This window comes from Ranitomeya imitator, chromosome 4 (assembly GCF_032444005.1).
Source record: "Ranitomeya imitator isolate aRanImi1 chromosome 4, aRanImi1.pri, whole genome shotgun sequence".
Taxonomy (NCBI): Eukaryota; Metazoa; Chordata; class Amphibia; order Anura; family Dendrobatidae; genus Ranitomeya; species Ranitomeya imitator.
The window spans coordinates 530,830,470-530,851,411 of record NC_091285.1 but is presented as its reverse complement, the minus strand read 5'-3'; the positions used below and the strand labels follow the sequence as shown (position 1 = coordinate 530,851,411).

Sequence of the window (20,942 nt, the reverse complement as noted above, 5' to 3'; positions counted from 1 at the left end):
TGCTGTATGGCGGCTCTTTTTTTGCGGGACAATATGACGCTTTCAGCGGTACCATGGTTATTTATATCTGTCCTTTTGATCGCGTGTTATTCCACTTTTTGTTCGGCGGTATGATAATAAAGCGTTGTTTTTTGCCTCGTTTTTTTTTTTTTTTTTTACGGTGTTTACTGAAGGGGTTAACTAGTGGGACAGTTTTATAGGTCGGGTCGTTACGGACGCGGCGATACTAAATATGTGTACTTTTATTGGTTTTTTTTTTTTATTTAGATGAAGAAATGTATTTATGGGAATAATATTTTTTTTTTTTTTTTCATTATTTTGGAATATTTTTTTTTATTTTTTTTACACATTTGGAAATTTTTTTTTTAACTTTTTTACTTTGTCCCAGGGGGGGACATCACAGATCAGTGATCTGACAGTTTGCACAGCACTCTGTCAGATCACTGATCTGATAGGAGTGCAGGCTGCTTTACAGTGCCTGCTCTGAGCAGGCTCTGTGAAGCCACCTCCCTCCCTGCAGGACCCGGATCCGCGGCCATCTTGGATCCGGGGCTCGAGCAGGGAGGGAGGTGAGGAGACCCTCGCAGCAACGCGATCACATCGCGTTGCTGCGGGGGGCTCAGGGAAGCCCGCAGGGAGCCCCCTCCCTGCGCGGTGCTTCCCTGCACCGCCGGCACATCGCGATCATCTTTGATCGCGGTGTGCCAGGGGTTAATGTGCCGGGGGCGGTCCGTGACCGCTCCTGGCACATAGTGCCGGATGTCAGCTGCGATAAGCAGCTGACACCCGGCCGCGATCGGCCGCGCTCCCCCCGTGAGCGCGGCCGATCGGCTATGACGTACTATCCCGTCCAGGGTCAGATAAGCCCAGGGCACCTCGACGGGATAGTACGTCTAAGGTCACAGAGGGGTTAAAGGGAAGGTGCCGTGATTTTAATTTTTGTATTAATAATTATTGATTATACAATCAATTATTTTTAATACAAAATTAAATTAACTACTTTAATAGTTTTTTATTTATTGACATTTGTGTGTGCCACTGGGGGCTGCCATTTTGACTAGTGGGGGTGTGTGTGTCTGGGAACGACACTTGCACTCCTCACTTATGGCACACATGGACATAGGAGCCAACAGTCGGACCCCGACCGCATCTCTTACATTGAGGCCGCTTCTCCTGCCTCTCAGCTGTGACCTGGGCACGCCCACTGGGCTGCTACGTCACAGCTGTGAGAGGAGATCGCGGCCATTTTGTTTGCTGTGGGCTGCGAGGACAGAAGATGTTGAGGAGAAGCTGCTGGGAGCGAGGGTTTGGGGTAAGTATCTGCAGCATTAGCAGTGATCACAGCCTGTACTTATTACAGTACAGGCTGCGATCACTGCCGACCTGCCCTGTGTTGCTGAAAGCTTCCTCCCTCAGTCCAGGGGCAGGAAATCCCCCAGCAGCAGCAGTGTGTCTCCCTGTACATGGAGCGTTATGTGTGCAGCACTGATCTGTGGCAACACTTCATCACCCCACACAGTGACTGTCCCTGTAGATTGCAGCCTGGAGTCTGAAGCCCCATGATTCTCTGCAGCAGGGGATCCCTCCTGGTTACAAGGGGCGGCACCCAGGCTGGCCTGTAATGGTTAACCCTTCCCTGCAGCTGTGCATGGTGCAGGGGGATCAGTGTGCAGGCAGGCAGCAGCCTGGGGGCTTCACCTATGGATCAGGTGAGAGGTCTGCACAGTGTAAAGAGGTGGGCTATGGTTGGCACAGTAATAGTGTTCTAACATTTGGGCTATGGTTGGCACAAGGAAGAAGACCCAGGGGGTGATGACACTCAGCAAGCTCTAGCTGCTGTGTCACTACAAGTCCCAGCATGCCAGGACTGAGCTCCTAAGTGTTGTAGTCCTGCAGCTCCTCAGGTCTCCTGCCTGATCGTCCTACTATACAGTGCAGAGCAGAGGGCAGGTGGTCTGAGACTAGTGATCCAGGGAGCAGAAGAGGAAAGACTGAGACTGGGCCCTGACACCCACCCTAAGCTCACTGACCCACCCCATGCCCCCTGACACCCATCTCCTGCTCCCTGAAACCCACCTCAATCTCACCGACACCCCAAGCCTGCTGTCTTTCAGGACAAGCTGTGAGGATCGTCACCAGGGGCGTACATACAAATCATAGGGCGACATAGCATAAGGTCTAATTGCCCCCCCCCCCAAAAAAAAAAATAATAATAATAGTGGGGGTCACAGAAGGGCATAGCTCTCAACTTTCCTGCCTTTACATAATAAATATACCGCCATATATATTTATTACATAATACTGCCATATAGGTCATACATAATGCCGCCAGATATATCTATTACATAATACTGTAATATGGACGGAACGTAATGTTGCCATATATATATTTTTTGCATACTGCTGCCATATAGATCAAACATGATGCCACCATATAATGTATATTTTTTACATAATGCTGCCATATAGACCACACTTGATGCCGCTAATTATTATGTGTGACCTGTATGATGGCATTATGTGTGATCTATATGACAGTATTATATGTAATATGTATGGTTGTATTATGTTTGATCAGTATGGTGCAATAATATAAGAACTATATGACGGGATTATATGAGAACTGTATTGTGGGATTATGTGTGATCTATCTATGTGGCAGTATTATGTGAGAATTATATGGTGGTTTTATGTGTGATCTACATGGCGGTATTATGTGTGATCTTTATGTCAGTATTATATTCAGAAAGCGGACCCATTCTAGGGTGGTTCTGGCTGAGCACCTGCACGCGGGTCTGGGGTAATAGAGGGGACAGCATGACCTCCAGTTAGGTGTAGTCAGGGGAAGGCTGGTGAGGCAGCTGAAGAGAGGGGTCTCATTTTTATTGTTACTATATGGCTACATTTCCTTCCCAGCATCACCCCGGACTGCGCCTGTCGCCTCGCTTTCACACATCGCCAGGACAGGATCTGAGGAGGGGAATGGGGTCTGCATGCAAAGTCTGGATCAGAACAGGCCATCAATCCTCAGAAATGTTTCCTGGATTTCTGTGGAGCAGACGGTCCATCCAGGTGTGTATAAGACAGCGCTCTATGTACAATCCCTGGCTGCTCCGCGCACCAAACAGGGGGCCCCTATAGACCAGCACACTGCTCTCCTGAAATACTCTGTGCTGCTGTCACCCTGCTCCCTCCACCACATATCTCCCAGAATCCTTGCTGCCTGCCATCCTTGGTGACCGTCTACTTGTCAGTATAAGGCTGCTTTCACACTAGCGTCGGTACGGGCCTTTCACAGTGCGTCGTACTGACGCATGCTGTGAAAGAAATGCCCGACGTGGGCAGCGGAAGCAGTCTTGCGACGCTTCCGTTGCCCCATTGTAAGGTCTGGGCATGAGGGGGCGGAGTTTCGGCCATGCATGCGCGGTCGAAAATGGTGGACTCGACGCACAAACGTTACATGCGTCGGTAATGTTAGTCTATGGGGAAAAACGCATCCTGCAGACAACTTTGCAGGATGCGTTTTTTCTCCTGAATGACGCATTGCACCGTACAGCCAAAATCGCTAGTGTGAAAGTAGCCTAAGGTTTGCCGTCCACACTCAGTATTTGGTCAGTATTTTACCTCAGTATTTGTAAGCCAAATCCAGGAGTGGGTGATAAATGCAGAAGTGGTGCATATGTTTCTATTATACTTTTCCTCTAATTGTTCCACTCCTGGTTTTGGCTTACAAATACTGAGGTAAAATACTGACCAAATACTGATAGTGTGACGGCAGCCATACTCTGCAGTCACCAACAAAATGGCTGCTCACTGGGTCCCTGAATCTCATCCTCTCTACTCCCTTAGCAAACACCCAGAAGGGGAGGAGACATCACACAGGTCTGCAGACTCCGCCCATAATTACTGCAGTGCAGTAATGTGAGCTATTTGTACACTAGGTTTTTCTGAAATTTCAGCAGCTGCTCCCCCTAGTGTTGAAAAGTGGAAATTCCAAAACTTTTCAAATTATTTTTCATATTTTACTAAATTATAAACAAATGATAATATTTTTTAAGAAAATGTAATCATTAATTCTTTACATTTTTACAATTTCTGAAAAAAAAAAATTTTTTATGGCACCTTCCCTTTAAAGGGAGGGTGCCGTGATTTTAGTTTTTGTATTAATAATTATTGATTATATAATCAATTATTTTTAATACAAAAGTAAATGTAGTACTTTAATACTTTTTTATTTATTCATTTTTACTTTTGCCACTGGAGGCCGCCATTTTCATTAGTGTGGGTGTAAGTGTCTGGACACGACACTTGCACACCTCACTTACGGCAGCCATGGGCATAGGAGCCAACAGTCGGGCTCCGACCGCTCCTCCTGCCTCTCAGCTGTGACTTGGGCACGCCCACTGGGCTGCTACGTCACAGCTGTGAGAGGAGATCGCGGCCATTTTGTTTTTTATTTTCCTCTGTCATCGCACACACAGCTCAGTGTGTGCGATCATAGCAGGAGCTGCCAGGGAGAAGCTGCTGCTGGAAGCGAGGTTCGGGGTGAGTATCTGCAGCCAGGAGCTGTGATTGCAGCCTGTACTTAGTATTACAGCACAGGCTGCAATCACTGCTCACTGCCGTTCAGAGCAGAGCAGGGAGATCGTCACACTGCTCTGCCCTGACCATGATTCAGCACTTCCTGGGAGAGGACTGAAGGTAAGTACAGAGTTTTTATTTTCTTATGCATCTACCACTGCTACCTGTCCCTATATACCACTGCTACTAGCTCCTATATACCACTGCTACTAGCCCCTATATACCACTGCTACTAGCTCCTATATACCACTGCTACTAGCCCCTATATACCACCTACCACTGCTACCTGCCCCTATATACCACTGCTACCAGCTCCTATATACCACTGCTACTAGCCCCTATATACCACCTACCACTGCTACCTGCCCCTATATACCACTGCTACTAGCCCCTATATACCACTGCTACTAGCCCCTATATACCACTGCTACCTGTCCCTATATACCACTGCTACCTGCTCCTATATACCACTGCTACCTGCGCCTATATACCACTGCTACCTGTCCCCTATATACCACTGCTACCAGCCACTATATACCACTGCTACTAGCCCCTATATACCACTGCTACTAGCCCCTAAATACCACTGCTACTAGCCCCTATATACCACTGCTACCTGCCCCTAAATACCACTGCTACTAGCCCCTATATACCACTGCTACCTGCCCCTAAATACCACTGCTACTAGCCCCTATATACCACTGCTACCTGCCCCTAAATACCACTGCTACTAGCCCCTATATACCACTGCTACCTGCTCCTATATACCACTGCTACCTGCCCATATATACCACTGCTACCTGCCCATATATACCACTGCTACTAGCCCCTATATACCACTGCTACCTGCCACTATATACCACTGCTACTAGCCCCTATATACCACTGCTACCTGCCCCTATATACCACTGCTACTAGCCCCTATATACCACTGCTACTAGCCCCTATATACCACTGCTACTAGCCCCTATATACCACCTACCACTGCTACCTGCCCCTATATACCACTGCTACTAGCCCCTATATACCACTGCTACTAGCCCCTATATACCACTGCTACCTGTCCCTATATACCACTGCTACCTGCTCCTATATACCACTGCTACCTGCGCCTATATACCACTGCTACCTGTCCCCTATATACCACTGCTACCAGCCACTATATACCACTGCTACTAGCCCCTATATACCACTGCTACTAGCCCCTAAATACCACTGCTACTAGCCCCTATATACCACTGCTACCTGCCCCTAAATACCACTGCTACTAGCCCCTATATACCACTGCTACCTGCCCCTAAATACCACTGCTACTAGCCCCTATATACCACTGCTACCTGCCCCTAAATACCACTGCTACTAGCCCCTATATACCACTGCTACCTGCTCCTATATACCACTGCTACCTGCCCATATATACCACTGCTACCTGCCCATATATACCACTGCTACTAGCCCCTATATACCACTGCTACCTGCCACTATATACCACTGCTACTAGCCCCTATATACCACTGCTACCTGCCCCTATATACCACTGCTACCAGCTCCTATATACCACTGCTACTAGCCCCTATATACCACCTACCACTGCTACCTGCCCCTATATACCACTGCTACTAGCCCCTATATACCACTGCTACTAGCCCCTATATACCACTGCTACCTGTCCCTATATACCACTGCTACCTGCTCCTATATACCACTGCTACCTGCGCCTATATACCACTGCTACCTGTCCCCTATATACCACTGCTACCAGCCACTATATACCACTGCTACTAGCCCCTATATACCACTGCTACTAGCCCCTAAATACCACTGCTACTAGCCCCTATATACCACTGCTACCTGCCCCTAAATACCACTGCTACCTGCCCCTAAATACCACTGCTACCTGCCCCTAAATACCACTGCTACTAGCCCCTATATACCACTGCTACCTGCCCCTAAATACCACTGCTACTAGCCCCTATATACCACTGCTACCTGCTCCTATATACCACTGCTACCTGCCCATATATACCACTGCTACCTGCCCATATATACCACTGCTACTAGCCCCTATATACCACTGCTACCTGCCACTATATACCACTGCTACTAGCCCCTATATACCACTGCTACCTGCCCCTATATACCACTGCTACTAGCCCCTATATACCACTGCTACTAGCCCCTATATACCACTGCTACTAGCCCCTATATACCACCTACCACTGCTACCTGCCCCTATATACCACTGCTACTAGCCCCTATATACCACTGCTACTAGCCCCTATATACCACTGCTACCTGTCCCTATATACCACTGCTACCTGCTCCTATATACCACTGCTACCTGCGCCTATATACCACTGCTACCTGTCCCCTATATACCACTACCAGCCACTATATACCACTGCTACTAGCCCCTATATACCACTGCTACTAGCCCCTAAATACCACTGCTACTAGCCCCTATATACCACTGCTACCTGCCCCTAAATACCACTGCTACTAGCCCCTATATACCACTGCTACCTGCCCCTAAATACCACTGCTACTAGCCCCTATATACCACTGCTACCTGCCCCTAAATACCACTGCTACTAGCCCCTATATACCACTGCTACCTGCTCCTATATACCACTGCTACCTGCCCATATATACCACTGCTACCTGCCCATATATACCACTGCTACTAGCCCCTATATACCACTGCTACCTGCCACTATATACCACTGCTACTAGCCCCTATATACCACTGCTACCTGCCCCTATATACCACTGCTACTAGCCCCTATATACCACTGCTACTAGCCCCTATATACCACTGCTACCAGCCACTATATACCACTGCTACTAGCCCCTATATACCACTGCTACCAGCCCCTATATACCACTGCTGCCTGCCTCTATATACCATCTACGACTGCTGCCTGCCTCTATATACCATCTACCACTGCTACCTCTGTCTTGTGTAGCTAATCTAGTCTTGTGTAGCTAATCCTGTCCTGTGTACAGTATCACACAAGATAGGATTAGATACACGGTGCAGCATAGTATCACACAGGACAGGATTAGATACACGGCTCAGCAGTCAGTATCTAATCCTCTCCTATGCACTCCTCTCCCCCCTGCGTGTCTTTCCCCATTGTGGTTTATTATTTTTGTTGTGGGAGATGAGGGAGTCGAGGATTATGCGTTCGGTATGGTATAAAAAAGATTAATAAAGGACTTTATTCTGGCCGAGTCTTTATTTACAATACATGTGAGATCTATGTGGCGGCATTATGGGTGATCTATATGGCGGTATTATGTGAGAAGCATATGGTGGTATGTGAGAACACTGGCGGTATTATGTGTGATCTATCTGGCGGTATGTGAGAACACTGGCGGTATTATGTGTGATCTATATGGTGGTATGTGAGAACACTGGCGATATTATGTGTGATCTATATGGTGGTATGTGAGAACACTGGCGGTATTATGTGTGATCTATATGGTGGTATGTGAGAACACTGGCGGTATTATGTGAGAAGCATATGGTGGTATGTGAGAACACTGGCGGTATTATGTGTGATCTATATGGCGGTATTATGTGTGATCTATATGGCGGTATGTGAGAACACTGGCGGTATTATGTGTGATCTATATGGTGGTATGCATGTAAAGAAGCTGCGGAGACACCATCACGTGTTTCTCGACGCAAGCAGTGAATAGCAAGGCCTTTCCCCGGGAAGGAACAACCACGGGAAGGGCAGCATCCTATGAAGGAAAGCCACCTATGCCAAGCATGGTATCCATCCACAGACAGCTGTTTCGGGGTTTTTGCCCCTCATCAGTGTGGAGTAGGAATCTGGCTATTAGGAGCAGTGCCTAGTAAAAAGGCTATAAAGGCACAGATGATTGGCCTCGGGGAGACCAAAACATCCAACACTGCGGAGACACCATCACGTGTTTCTCAACGCAGTGATTCCAGAACACTGCCCCCATCCCTTGTGGGAAATATGCAGATGCATGTAAAGAAGCTGCGGAGACACCATCACGTGTTTCTCGACGCAAGCAGTGAATAGCAAGGCCTTTCCCCGGGAAGGAACAACCACGGGAAGGGCAGCATCCTATGAAGGAAAGCCACCTATGCCAAGCATGGTATCCATCCACAGACAGCTGTTTCGGGGTTTTTTGCCCCTCATCAGTGTGGAGTAGGAATCTGGCTATTAGGAGCAGTGCCTAGTAAAAAGACTATAAAGGCACAGATGATTGGCCTCGGGGAGACCAAAACATCCAACACTGCGGAGACACCATCAGGTGTTTCTCAACGCAGTGATTCCAGAACACTGCCCCCATCCCTTGTGGGAAATATGCAGATGCATGTAAAGAAGCTGCGGAGACACCATCACGTGTTTCTCGACGCAAGCAGTGAATAGCAAGGCCTTTCCCCGGGAAGGAGCAACCACGGGAAGGGCAGCATCCTATGAAGGAAAGCCACCTATGCCAAGCATGGTATCCATCCACAGACAGCTGTTTCGGGGTTTTTGCCCCTCATCAGTGTGGAGTAGGAATCTGGCTATTAGGAGCAGTGCCTAGTAAAAAGGCTATAAAGGCACAGATGATTGGCCTCGGGGAGACCAAAACATCCAACACTGCGGAGACACCATCACGTGTTTCTCAACGCAGTGATTCCAGAACACTGCCCCCATCTGCATATTTCCCACAAGGGATGGGGGCAGTGTTCTGGAATCACTGCGTTGAGAAACACCTGCACGCGGGTCTGGGGTAATAGAGGGTAAAGCATGACCTCCAGTTAGGTGCAGTCAGGGCTGGTGAGGCAGCTGAAGAGAGGGGTCTCATTTTTATCGTTACTATATGGCTACATTTCCTTCCCAGCGTCACCCCGGACTGCGCCTGTCGCCTCGCTTTCACACATTGCCAGGACAGGATGGAGAAGACAGGATCTGAGGAGGGGAATGGGGTCTGCATGCAAAGTCTGGATCAGACCAGGCCATCAATCCGCAGAAATGTTTCCTGGATTTCTGTGGAGCAGACGGTCCATCCATGTGTATAAAAGACAGCGCTCTATGTACAATCCCTGGCTGCTCCGCGCACCAAACAGGGGGCCCCCATAGACCAGCACACTGCTCTCCTGAAATACTCTGTGCTGCTGTCACCCTGCTCCCTCCACCACATATCTCCCAGAATCCTTGCTGCCTGCCATCCTTGGTGACTGTCTACTTGTCAGTATAAGGCTGCCTTCACACTATCATTATTTGGTCAGTATTTTACCTCAGTATTTGTAGCCAAAACCAGGAGTGGGTGATAAATGCAGAAGTGGTGCATATGTTTCTATTATACTTTTCCTCTGATTGTTCCACTCCTGGTTTTGGCTTACAAATACTGAGGTAAAATACTGACCAAATACTGCTAGTGTGACGGCAGCCATACTCTGCAGTCACCAACAAAATGGCTGCTCACTGGGTTCCTGAATATCATCCTCTCTAATCCCTTAGCAAACACCCATAAGGGGAGGAGAGGAGACATCACACAGGTCAGCAGACTCCGCCCATAATTACAGCAGTGCAGTAATGTGAGCTATTTGTACACTAGGTTTTTCTGAAATTTCAGCAGCTGCTCCCCCTAGTGTTGAAAAGTGGAAATTCCAAAACTTTTCAAATTATTTTTCATATTTTACTAAATTATAAACAAATGATAATATTTTTTAAGAAAATGTAATCATTAATTCTTTACATTTTTACAATTTCTGAAAAAAAAATTTTTTTGATGGCACCTTCCCTTTAAGCACAACTCAGCGGGCGTTGCTTCACTGGGTGTTGTCTCGTCGCTTTGGCCAGCCATATCAGGTCAATGTTGATCCGCGAAGGAGGAGACGAAGATTGTGGGTGCATCCTCTATTGACCCAACGCCAGAGTAAAGGACATTTCCAGAGACTATATTCAGCTTTGAGGGCACATCCTGACAAGTTTTACCTGTATAGTCGCATGTCCATTAGGACTTTTGACATGTTGTTGGAGATCTTACGTCCTGGGATCACCTATCAGGACACCTGGATGAGAAAAGCCATCTCTGCTGAGGAGCGTCTGCTCCTAACCTTACGGTATGTATTCCACATTCGCACATACTGTTTTTTGTTTGTTTTTTTCAAAACTGTGTGGTGTCCTACTATGTTTCAGTAACTTAACTTGGACATGAAGCCACAAGCACATATAAAAGAATGGTGTAAATATTCTATTATATTAAGATTGTAAAATTAACCTTTTTCTGTTGTAAATAATGTCCTAGTAAATTAAATATACACTTGTGCTTATTCCTGTTTTCGTAGTCATCATGTTAATTTTTTTTTACCTTTTTCTTGTATTGCAGCTTCCTGTCCACAGGCTTGTCCTATGCGGGTCTACACCTGGAGTTTCTGATTGGGCGTTCGACAATTTCAGCCATTGTTAGGACAACCTGTTCACAAATCTGGCAGAAACTTCATGAAGTTGTGTTGCCTGAGCCAAAACAGGACGATTGGCTCAAAATCGCCACTGGTTTCAAAAATACTTGTGACTTCCCTAACTGCATTGGAGCTGTGGATGGGAAACATATCAGGGTGCGTAAGCCGCCGAACTCTGGTTCCCAATTCTACAATTACAAGCAGTTTTTCTCTGTAGTTCTGTTAGCAGTTGCTGACAGTAACTACAGGTTTATAATTGTAGACATTGGGGCCTATGGGCGAACTGGAGACTCTAGGGTCTTCAATTCGTCCATAATGGGTCGGCGGCTATGTGACAACCAGTTGAACCTCCCACCACCACAACAACTCCCAGGCTCCAATGCGGAAGCAGTGCCTTTTGTTTTGGTTGGAGATGAGGCCTTCCAACTGACGAGGCACGTCATGAGGCCTTACCCCAGGCGCAACCTTGACCACCGGCGGAGGGTGTTTAATTTGAGACTTGCAAGGGCACGGAGACTGGTTGAGTGCGCCTTTGGGATTCTTGTTGCCAAATGGCGTATTCTTCAGTCTGCCATCCAGCTGAGTGAGGCTACAATCAATGAAGTGATCAAAGCCTGTGTAATTCTACATAATTTCACAAGAATACATGATTGTTCCTCTCCAAATTTGGAAGATCACCTCATGAACAATATTAGTAGGCCTACCCCATATGTCCCTCCTCCGCGTCGTCAACTTTCTGGTCTTAAAGTTCGTGATGTCTTTACAAATTATTTTTTGACTCCTCAAGGTGCTACTCCCTGGCAAGACTATGCATTTTTGCATGTGTAATTATTTTGATCTCTAAAGTATGTGTTAACCAATTTATAAACTCGGTCTGTTGTATTTAATTATTTCACATATGGTTGTCAGCATATCATGTGTGTGTGATGGAAGAATGAATAGAGCGCATCCAGACTTTGATTGTTAGTAATATAACTTTTTACTGTAGAACATTTGTTATGGTCTTGTTTTTTTTTTGGCCATAACCAGATTTTGGCATCTAAATGGCCTTTTTTTTGTGGCCCAAAAAATTATTAAAGGGACTCTGTCACCTGAATTTGGCGGGACTGGTTTTGGGTCATATGGGCGGAGTTTTTGGGTGTTTGATTCACCCTTTCTTTACCCGCTGGCTGCATGCTGGCCGCAATATTGGATTGAAGTTCATTCTCTGTCCTCCGTAGTACACACCTGCACAAGGCAAGATTGCTTTGCGCAGGCGTGTACTATGGAGGACAGAGAATGAACTTCAATCCAATATTGCGGCCAGCATGCAGCCAGCGGGTAAAGAAAGGGTGAATCAAACACCCGAAAACTCCGCCCATATGACCCAAAACCAGTCCCGCCAAATTTCGGTGACAGAGTCCCTTTAACAACATCCACAATAAAGACTGCTATGTAGGCACAATCTAAACGAATATTGTGGATAAAATAATATAAAAAAAAACAAATAAAAAGGGAAAAAAAAAACTTAAAATAACAAAATTACAAGTCCTGGTAGGTTGGTGCAGGAGATGTAGCTTGCTCAGGGTCAGCATCAGGTGGCCTTTGTAGGCCCAATTGTCCAGCACCCTGTGCAGATGTTGTAGTGGCCTGAGGGACATTAGCCCAGCTATGATGCTGGAAACATTGAAGAGTGGGGCGAGGATTTGGGACATACCCCTGCTGTTGCTGACCATATGGCCGGGAATCATACCCCAACCCAAAATGACCATATTGACAAGTGGCCATATTGGGATGGTTGATGATATCCTGCCATATGTTGCTGAGGTTGCCATTGTGGGTTCGTTGTGGGTTGGGGTTGAGGTGTTGGCTGACGTGGAGGGGGTGCTTCAGATCCTTGTTGACCAGCCAGGCCTTGTAATCTCTGAGGCCGCAGAATATTTTCAGGTGACATCTGCCACTGTTCAATCATCTGCAAGAGATTGGGTTATTTGGGGGGGTGCATGCGTCAATAAGGATCTGAAAACACCCTCTCACACGAAGCCTCAACTCCCGCTCTATGGACCTTAAGTACTGGGCAAGGCTCCTTGTAAAGCCCTCCTCCCCATCATCCTCTCGAACCCGTGCCAAATAGTTCATGACCCCAGCATCAACGTTTCTCCTGCTTTGGATCAGCTCTCTCCTGCAGCGTGAACGCTGTGGTCTGACTGCAGCCTGTGGGGATGGATCCAGGGCAACAGTTGGGCTGCTGCTATTTCCAGGGTCATCCTGGCTGGGTGGTGGTGCTGCTGCTGATGATGCTGCGGCGGCAGATGCAAACTGTGGGGCCTCTTGGTGTGGTTCGGATGCAGATGGAGCTGCCTGGCCAGATGTGGAGGATCCAGGAGGGATGGAGCCTGAGGGAGCAGCAGATGGATCAGCCACCTCTTCACCTTCCCCAACTGGGTCAATGACCAGTTCTGAGTCAGACCCTGTCTCCCTGTCAGTGAGGTTAGACTGAGTTCTGAAAAAGAAAAAATTTTATTTATTCAAATTTTTAATGAAAAATTGTATCAAAATAAAAAAATTAAAAAAGTGAGGGATGTTTGTACTTACGGCCTGAGGTCCATGCTGGGGTTAAGGAAGGTTAGGCGGTCGAAGTAGAGGTATTTTCGTTTTTTGGGAGGTGCCCCGGCTCCACTTCTCTCCCGCTGCTGCCTCTCCCTCCTATACTGGTCACGGATACTCCGCCACCTTGTTGTAACATCACCCACTAAAACAACAAAAATTAAACACATTGATTAGACCATTATGCAGAGTGCTCACACAAGGTGAAATTGACTACACAGATTTAAGTGAAGCATACAAATAGGCATTTGTGGAGCACATTTAATATTAAATTTAAAAACCACACACACAATTATCAAGCAAGGCCACAAGGACAGAGTCCCCTAACCTCTATCACAGAAAGGACAATTAATGGGAAACACTGTTAGTAAGGGACACCTATTCAAAACATTACTGAAATCCGTTTATCATGTACAACACCATGTATCTACTGGTGTGCTTTCTAGTTCTTTCATGAATATTTAAGACATTCTTGATGAGAAATTCAAAGTAGTAAAGGCCTGCTGTTTCACAAGAACATTACATTTCAAACATGGGTGTACTTACTTATCTGTCGCTGTGCCTCACGTGGCTGCTGGTCATAATGTGGAAAGAGGGACCGACACACGCTCCTCCATGCTGCCTCTTTTTGTGCCCTGTTGGCATAATTTGGGTCTCTTTGGTCCCAGATGACAGGCCTCTCTTGGACCAAAATTATCAGCATGTCCGTATTGACAGTGTTTGCCATGCTGAATATCACTCCGTGGAGGCGTGCAGCAGACTTCCGGGTTCACTGTCTGGCTTTTTCAGCTAATTAGCATGTCTCACCTGCCTGATTGAGTCCTTTGGAAATTTCCGGACATCTGCCAGTAAGTTGCGTATTTTATCGCAAGGCACACGCATGGTCCGTATGCATTCCGTATTATACGCTCTCCCATAGACTTGCATTGGCGTATTTTTTGCGCGATACGCTGACAAGCGCAGCATGCTGCGATTTTGTGCGGCCATAGAACGCCGTATATTATGGATCCGTAATATACGGCTGATAGGACTAGACCCATTGAGAATCATTGTGCCGTATGTTATGCGAGTTTTACGCACGTAGTTTCTGCGCTCTTACGTCCGTAAAACTCGCATGTGTGACGCCGGCCTAACACATATAACTTCCTAACAAAAAAAAATTTTGGCTCCAAAATTGTGCTGATGTAAAGTAGACATGTTGGAAATGTTACTTATTAAGTATTTTGTGTGACATATCTGTGTGATTTAAGGGCATTAAAATTCAAAGATGGAAAACTGTGAAATTTTCATTTTTTGTACAAATAAGCGCAAGTCATATCAAATTTTTTTTTACCCCTAGCATGAAGTAATATATGTTACAAGAAAATAGTGTCAGAATCACTGGGATCCATTTAAGCATTCCATAGTTATTACTAGTGATGAGCGAGTATACTCGTTGCTTGGGTTTTCCCGATCACGCTCCCGTGGCCTCCGAGTATTTGTAAGTGCTCAGAGATTTAGTTTTTTCTGATGTAGCTGCTTGATTTACAGCTGCTAGCCAGCCTGAGTGCATGTGGGGGTTGCCTGGTTGCTAGGGAATCCCCACATGTATTCAAACTGTCTAGCAGCTGTAAATCATTCAGCTGCTACGACGAAAACTATATCTCCGAGCACTTACAAATACTCGGAGACCACCCGAGCGTGCTCAGGAAAACCCAAGCACTGAGTATACTCGCTCATCACTATTTATTACCTCATAAAGGGACAGTGGTCAGAATTGTAAAAATTGGCCCAGTCATTAACATGCAAACCACCCTTGGGGGTTAAGGGGTTATCTAGGCCGATCAGACATAAGAACTGAACCTTGCGGATTCCCACCATCCAATCCTCTTCACCACTTTGTCCAGCCTCCTCCTCACTACCTCCATAGCTACTCTGATCCTGAAAGAATGGCCACTATAGTCCATTGAGGGAACATCCTCTAAATCCAGGCAATGCTTAGACAGCTAAAAATTGAAAACATGATAAAGATGAACCATCTGCGTAGACCAACAAGGTGAAATTAAGTCCCTGGTCCAAATTCACTACAGCAACAAACCGGACACAAAGTGGAACCTGCGACCATGAAAAGCACCACCTTGCAACCTTTCTTGCCTGGTCCGTTCTTGAGAATGGATCAACACCTCAATCCTGTCACTATACTGGTCCACAGCTTCTCTCAAAAGATCCCCTTTTTTAAATCTGGAACAACTAGCCAACTCTCCCAAATGTAATGCATCAAAAAAGGTCAATAAGAAAGCCAGTTTTAACAAACCTATTTCCCATGGAGACTTACAAACTGAGACAAGATACCTACCCACGAGTAACAATAAATCATAACAAACCGTCTTCCTTTTATCCATCACTTTCCAGCCTTTCTGCCATCCTTTTAAAGCTTGAAGCACCAAAAAGGATTTTGTCTCATCCTGTGCCTTGAAATCGAAAGCTAAACCTGCCATAAAACTGTTCATCTTTCAAACTGATCACCCCTTTTCCCAACAATGGCGCACTAATATTAATAACAAACTCTCTTCCTCCATCCCCTCGCCTAAATATATGCTCCAATCTGCCCACATTCTCCAAGCACATTCATATGACAACCGTGTGCTATCTTCCAGTGACAAAAAAATCAGATTCATCGCTGATACCACAACTCTGCTGGAAATAACAGGACTCTTGCACTCGCCTGAGGCGCCAACCACCGAAACTGTTCCCACTGTGAATGAGAGATAGAGGCATCAATTGAATATTTAACACCTGACCTAAATTCTGCCACCATCCACATATTCAGGGACAGACCCAACAATACCAACCATTATAAAACTTTCAATACCGGTAAAGACGAGGCCGATAATGAATTGATTGCGGACACCAAGCCTTCATTATCACACTGGAACCGGACTTTTTTATTCCTAATGCTATCACCCCAAACTGCCAGTGATAGCACACTAGGAAACAAATTGAGTAAAATAAGGCTTCCTGCCAAACCCTGAGAAAACACAAAAAGTAAATGCCAAAACCGTGTTGTCCCGCTATGACAAAAAACAATGTCAAGTCACTCACACTCACCACTAGTAGTTCAATCCAAATTGACCTGCCATTGTATGATTCCAAGAAACCTGCCCAGACCCCTAAGTCATCTCGTAATTCGTTTTTAGCCTGCCATCACCAATGACAGACGCCGGCAAAAGACTCTAACCATCAGCATGATTTGGTATGCAAAATTCAATTTTAGCAGAAGAGATTGCAATTCTCTTAGAGTAACGTTCCGCAATTTATTCTGGACACTTCCGAGCCCCCTGAAGAAGGTGTGCGACTGAAATGCGCGTCGGGGTGGGCACACGGATTCTGGGAAGGCTGGCACACTGCTTTTGACAGCGAGGTAAGATCCGCTCTGTACAGCTTTTGGTCTGTTACTGTTGTGGCTTGGTTGCCTTTGATGCTATTAGACTCAGACTGCACCCTTTCGGTGAGGCAGGGACCTTCGGTTAAGTATGACTATTTGTTTGTAGCAAGTGATTTGTACTGCCATGTATATCATGCCGGATGGTGGTTCTATATTTGCGGTCTGCCTCGTAGTTCATGTGAACTATCACATACTTTAATGCAGGTGTGTTCCTTCCCCGGTTCCGTGTGCCTGTGGAGTTTTTTACACTGGTGAGGTCTATGTGCGCACCATGTGGTTCTCTGTCCTACTCGTTCTGTTCTAGATTGTCCAGTTACTATGTTCTTAAATTAATAAAGATTTCTTTGTATATTTTTTCAAATACGGACTCTGTGGTCGTTTTTTTGGTCCCTGTGGACCATTCTTTACTTCCGCCTGAAGGTCTATAATTTTTTCCCCAGCAACTTACACTTGATCTCTACTGTATTGATTACAATCCCCAAGAAACTCAGGGATGTAACTGGACCCATCGGTTTTTCTGCTGCCAAAGGAACTCCAAACTTCTTAGCCAAGCCCTCCATCTTGTATAACAACATGGAACATTTGAGCGAATTAGCAGGACCAATGTACAAAAATTCATCCAGATAGTGGATGCAGGAGTTCAAACCCAAACCTTTAACTACCCACTCTAAGGAAGTACTAAATGCTTTAAAATAAGTTAAAAAAAAGTGAACATCCCATAGGGAGAGAGCGATCAATGAAAAAACCCTTCCCAAAAACAGCCCAACAAGTGCATACTGTCAGGATGCTCCAGCAGACACCGGAAAGCTGCCTTGATATTTGTTTTTGCCAATAACGCGCCTGTTCTAAAAAATCATAGCCATTCAATAGCTGCATCAAACGATGTGTAAATCATTGAACATAACTCTGGATTAATACTGTCGCTCATTGAGGTGCTTTTTGGAAAAGACAAATGGTGAATTAAATTTGTTTGGTTCTTTCTTAGAGACAACCTCTAGCGATGAAATCCTCAAATTACTTAGGGGAGCTAAGTCAAATGCCCTTGCCATCCTGCCCAGTACCACCTCCTTAGACAACTGTTCTGAAACAACCTCGGGAAACTGAATTGACTATTTAAAAATTTTTGTGGCTATTTGAACCTTAGTATGAACAAACAGGATACTAAAACTATCTTTATTTCTCTCCATTAACAAGACAGCAGCCTCTTTATCTGAATATTTATTTAGAAAGTGCTCTATCTCCACCAGCTGCATAGGAATCACCCATTTGTCAGCACTCTCGCCCTCTTTCTGCTTACCTCCCCTAAAACATTTCGCTGCGCTGTAACTGTCCCCACAAGCTGAAGATTTGTGTCTAAATTTGCTCTTGTTCCCAAATTCACAAGCCCCTGCTTTGTAGAGGAAACACAGTCCCTTTTGCATGGCTACCGATTGTCCTAACTGGGACCCCCGATGCTCCCTGGAAACGACTGATCGCCCTGACCAAACCTGCTGGGAGCCGTCACCCTAATCATAAGGCGATATCGTTATGGTTCCAGCGAACGCTGGACTGCATCGCCTTCCGCTAGTGAAATTGTTCATCATAGCAGAGCCATCCCTGACCTCCATACATCCTAAAAGTTTCCCTGATCACGTCCATATAACAAAAAATGCCAATTCTCCGGGGCCTTTTCAACTATTACACTAGCTACAATAGCGAATGCCTTCAACCAATTACTGAAGGTCCTCGATATTAATCGATACCTTCTCTTTTCTCATCCTATTTTTTTTAGTCATCCTCACTAGCCCTGTCATGATTAAAACGCTCTAAATGTAACAGCAAAAAAATGTCAACATATTGCCCTTTTCCAGATTTTTTCCCTCACCTCTTGTTTTAAATGAGCCCCCATTGGTCGCTCGAAAAAAAACATACACCCCCCCCCCTTTGCCGCATCATCCAGCCATACAGTATTCTCCTTTTCCCTTTCCATGCTGGCCAACCCGATAAACACACCCTGTCGCTTGCCCCAGTGGATGCTAGAGTCCCTGACCCTACGCCCGACACACCTGATCCCTGCAACCTGTCAACAAACCCACTACTAACCTCCCACCCCTAAAAGCAACACACAGATTTCCCAACCACGCCGTGGCCAGAGATGTCCCTCCCGGCATACCCCCAGACCCTAATAATAATGCCAGATCCCTTAAACCTTGCATTACTAAACCCATGCCCCAACCCCCCCCACCCCTCCAGAAATAAAGGATTTGCCGCATCTCACCTAGCTTCCTGGGTGCGGTGTTCCCAGCAGCCAGAATTTCAGAATCCAGTAGCTGATGTCCTCGGCCGGTACAGGCAGAGACAGAGCCATTGCTCGAGCAGAGCCCCCTGCCACCTGTGGAAGGGTTCAATACAAGCGCACCCAAAGGACCAGCGGATTGCTGACCCTGTGGGCCGGGCCAGCCAACTGCAGCCCTTATGAAAATGGCCTCTCTGGCTGAAGGGCCGTAACTGCCATGCTGGGGGGTGAGGCCAGCGGCCTGCTGACAGTTAACAATTATCCGCCGAGGAGAATGATACATCACAGATCTGCATAGTATAACATTGGGCCGAGTGCTAGAAGCACGTTTATACAAACTAATATGTTCCTGGCAAGACTGTTTTTTATTATTTGCAATATGCTCATTCTTTGTGCTTATACTAAACAGATCTTGGAGTGTGCACCTCTTTTTACTTATGAGTATCCTATGGGGACAATCATGTCAAATTCTAGGTTCTGCATTGTTTTGTATATTGCTGGGAGGTACAGGATGGAGCAGCGTCTTCTGACATTAGTGCCAGTGTTTACAAGATGAAAAGGGTAATCTCTTCATTTCACAAACCATACTAATTACAAGTGAACTCACGCTACAGAGGATGTGGTTGTAAAACAATGCAAACAATAAACGTCTTGATTCTGTTTTCAGAATTTATTGGCTTTCAGGACTGCAGAGACCTTTTGCATCAAGTTATACAAGTTACATAACAATTCATTCTTAATTGTTTTGAAGCACAGACTGCAAACAGACTTTAAAGGGAACCTATCACCAGGTTTTCCCAATATAAAGTATGACCAGCACCTTCAAGGTCTCTTTTACAGTATCCTAGTAAGCTCTATATACATTGGGTGAAATAAGTATTGAACACATCACCAATTTTCTAAGTAAATATATTTCTAAAGGTGCTATTGACATGAAATTCTCAGCAGATGTCGGTAACAACCCATCCTATCCACTCAGGCAAAGAAATCAAACCAAAGATTTCCATAAATTAAGCTATGTGTAATAATGAGAAAAGACACAGAAGAAAAGTATAGAACATTCTTTTCTTACTGAAACTGAATTAATACTTTGGGCAAAAGCCTTTGTTAGTGATGAGTCTGACAGCTTCAAGAAGCCTCCTGTACGGAGAAACTAGTCGCATGCATTGCTCAGGTGTGATTTTGGCCCATTCTTCCTCTCAAACATTCTTCTAATCCTGAAGGTTCAGTGGGCTCCGTCTATGAACTCCGTGCTCTAGTTCCTTCCATAAATGATCTATTGGATTCAGGTCCGGTGATTGGCTGGGCTATTCCAGCAGCTTTATTTTCTTTCTCAGAAACCAATTGAGAGTTTTCTTGGCTGTGTGTTTGGGATCATTGCCTTGCTGAAATTTCCACCCTCGTTTTATCTTCAACATCCTGGTAGATGACAGCAGATTTTTTATCAAGAATGTCTCGGTACATTTGTTCCTTTATCCATTCTTCAATTACATGAAATTTGTCAGTGCCATATACTGAAAATAGCCCCACACCATGATGTTCCCACCTCAAAATGTCACTGTTGTATGGTATTATTGGAGTGATATGCAGTTCTCTTTTGGCCTCCAAAAATGGTGTGTATTATGGCATCCAAAGCGTTC

General features: G+C 45.7%; 1 long non-coding RNA gene across 1 annotated transcript in view; it reads left to right on the top strand.

Annotated features, from left to right (window-relative positions):
• The first annotated feature begins 1,236 nt into the window (after positions 1-1,236).
• LOC138674242 (uncharacterized) overlaps positions 1,237-20,942 on the top strand; it is a 41,075-nt gene continuing 21,369 nt past the window's right edge. Inside the window, exons 1-2 of the long non-coding RNA XR_011320545.1 lie at positions 1,237-1,312; positions 2,917-3,072. This is a non-coding gene — a long non-coding RNA (uncharacterized lncRNA). The remainder of the gene's footprint in view (positions 1,313-2,916; positions 3,073-20,942) is intronic.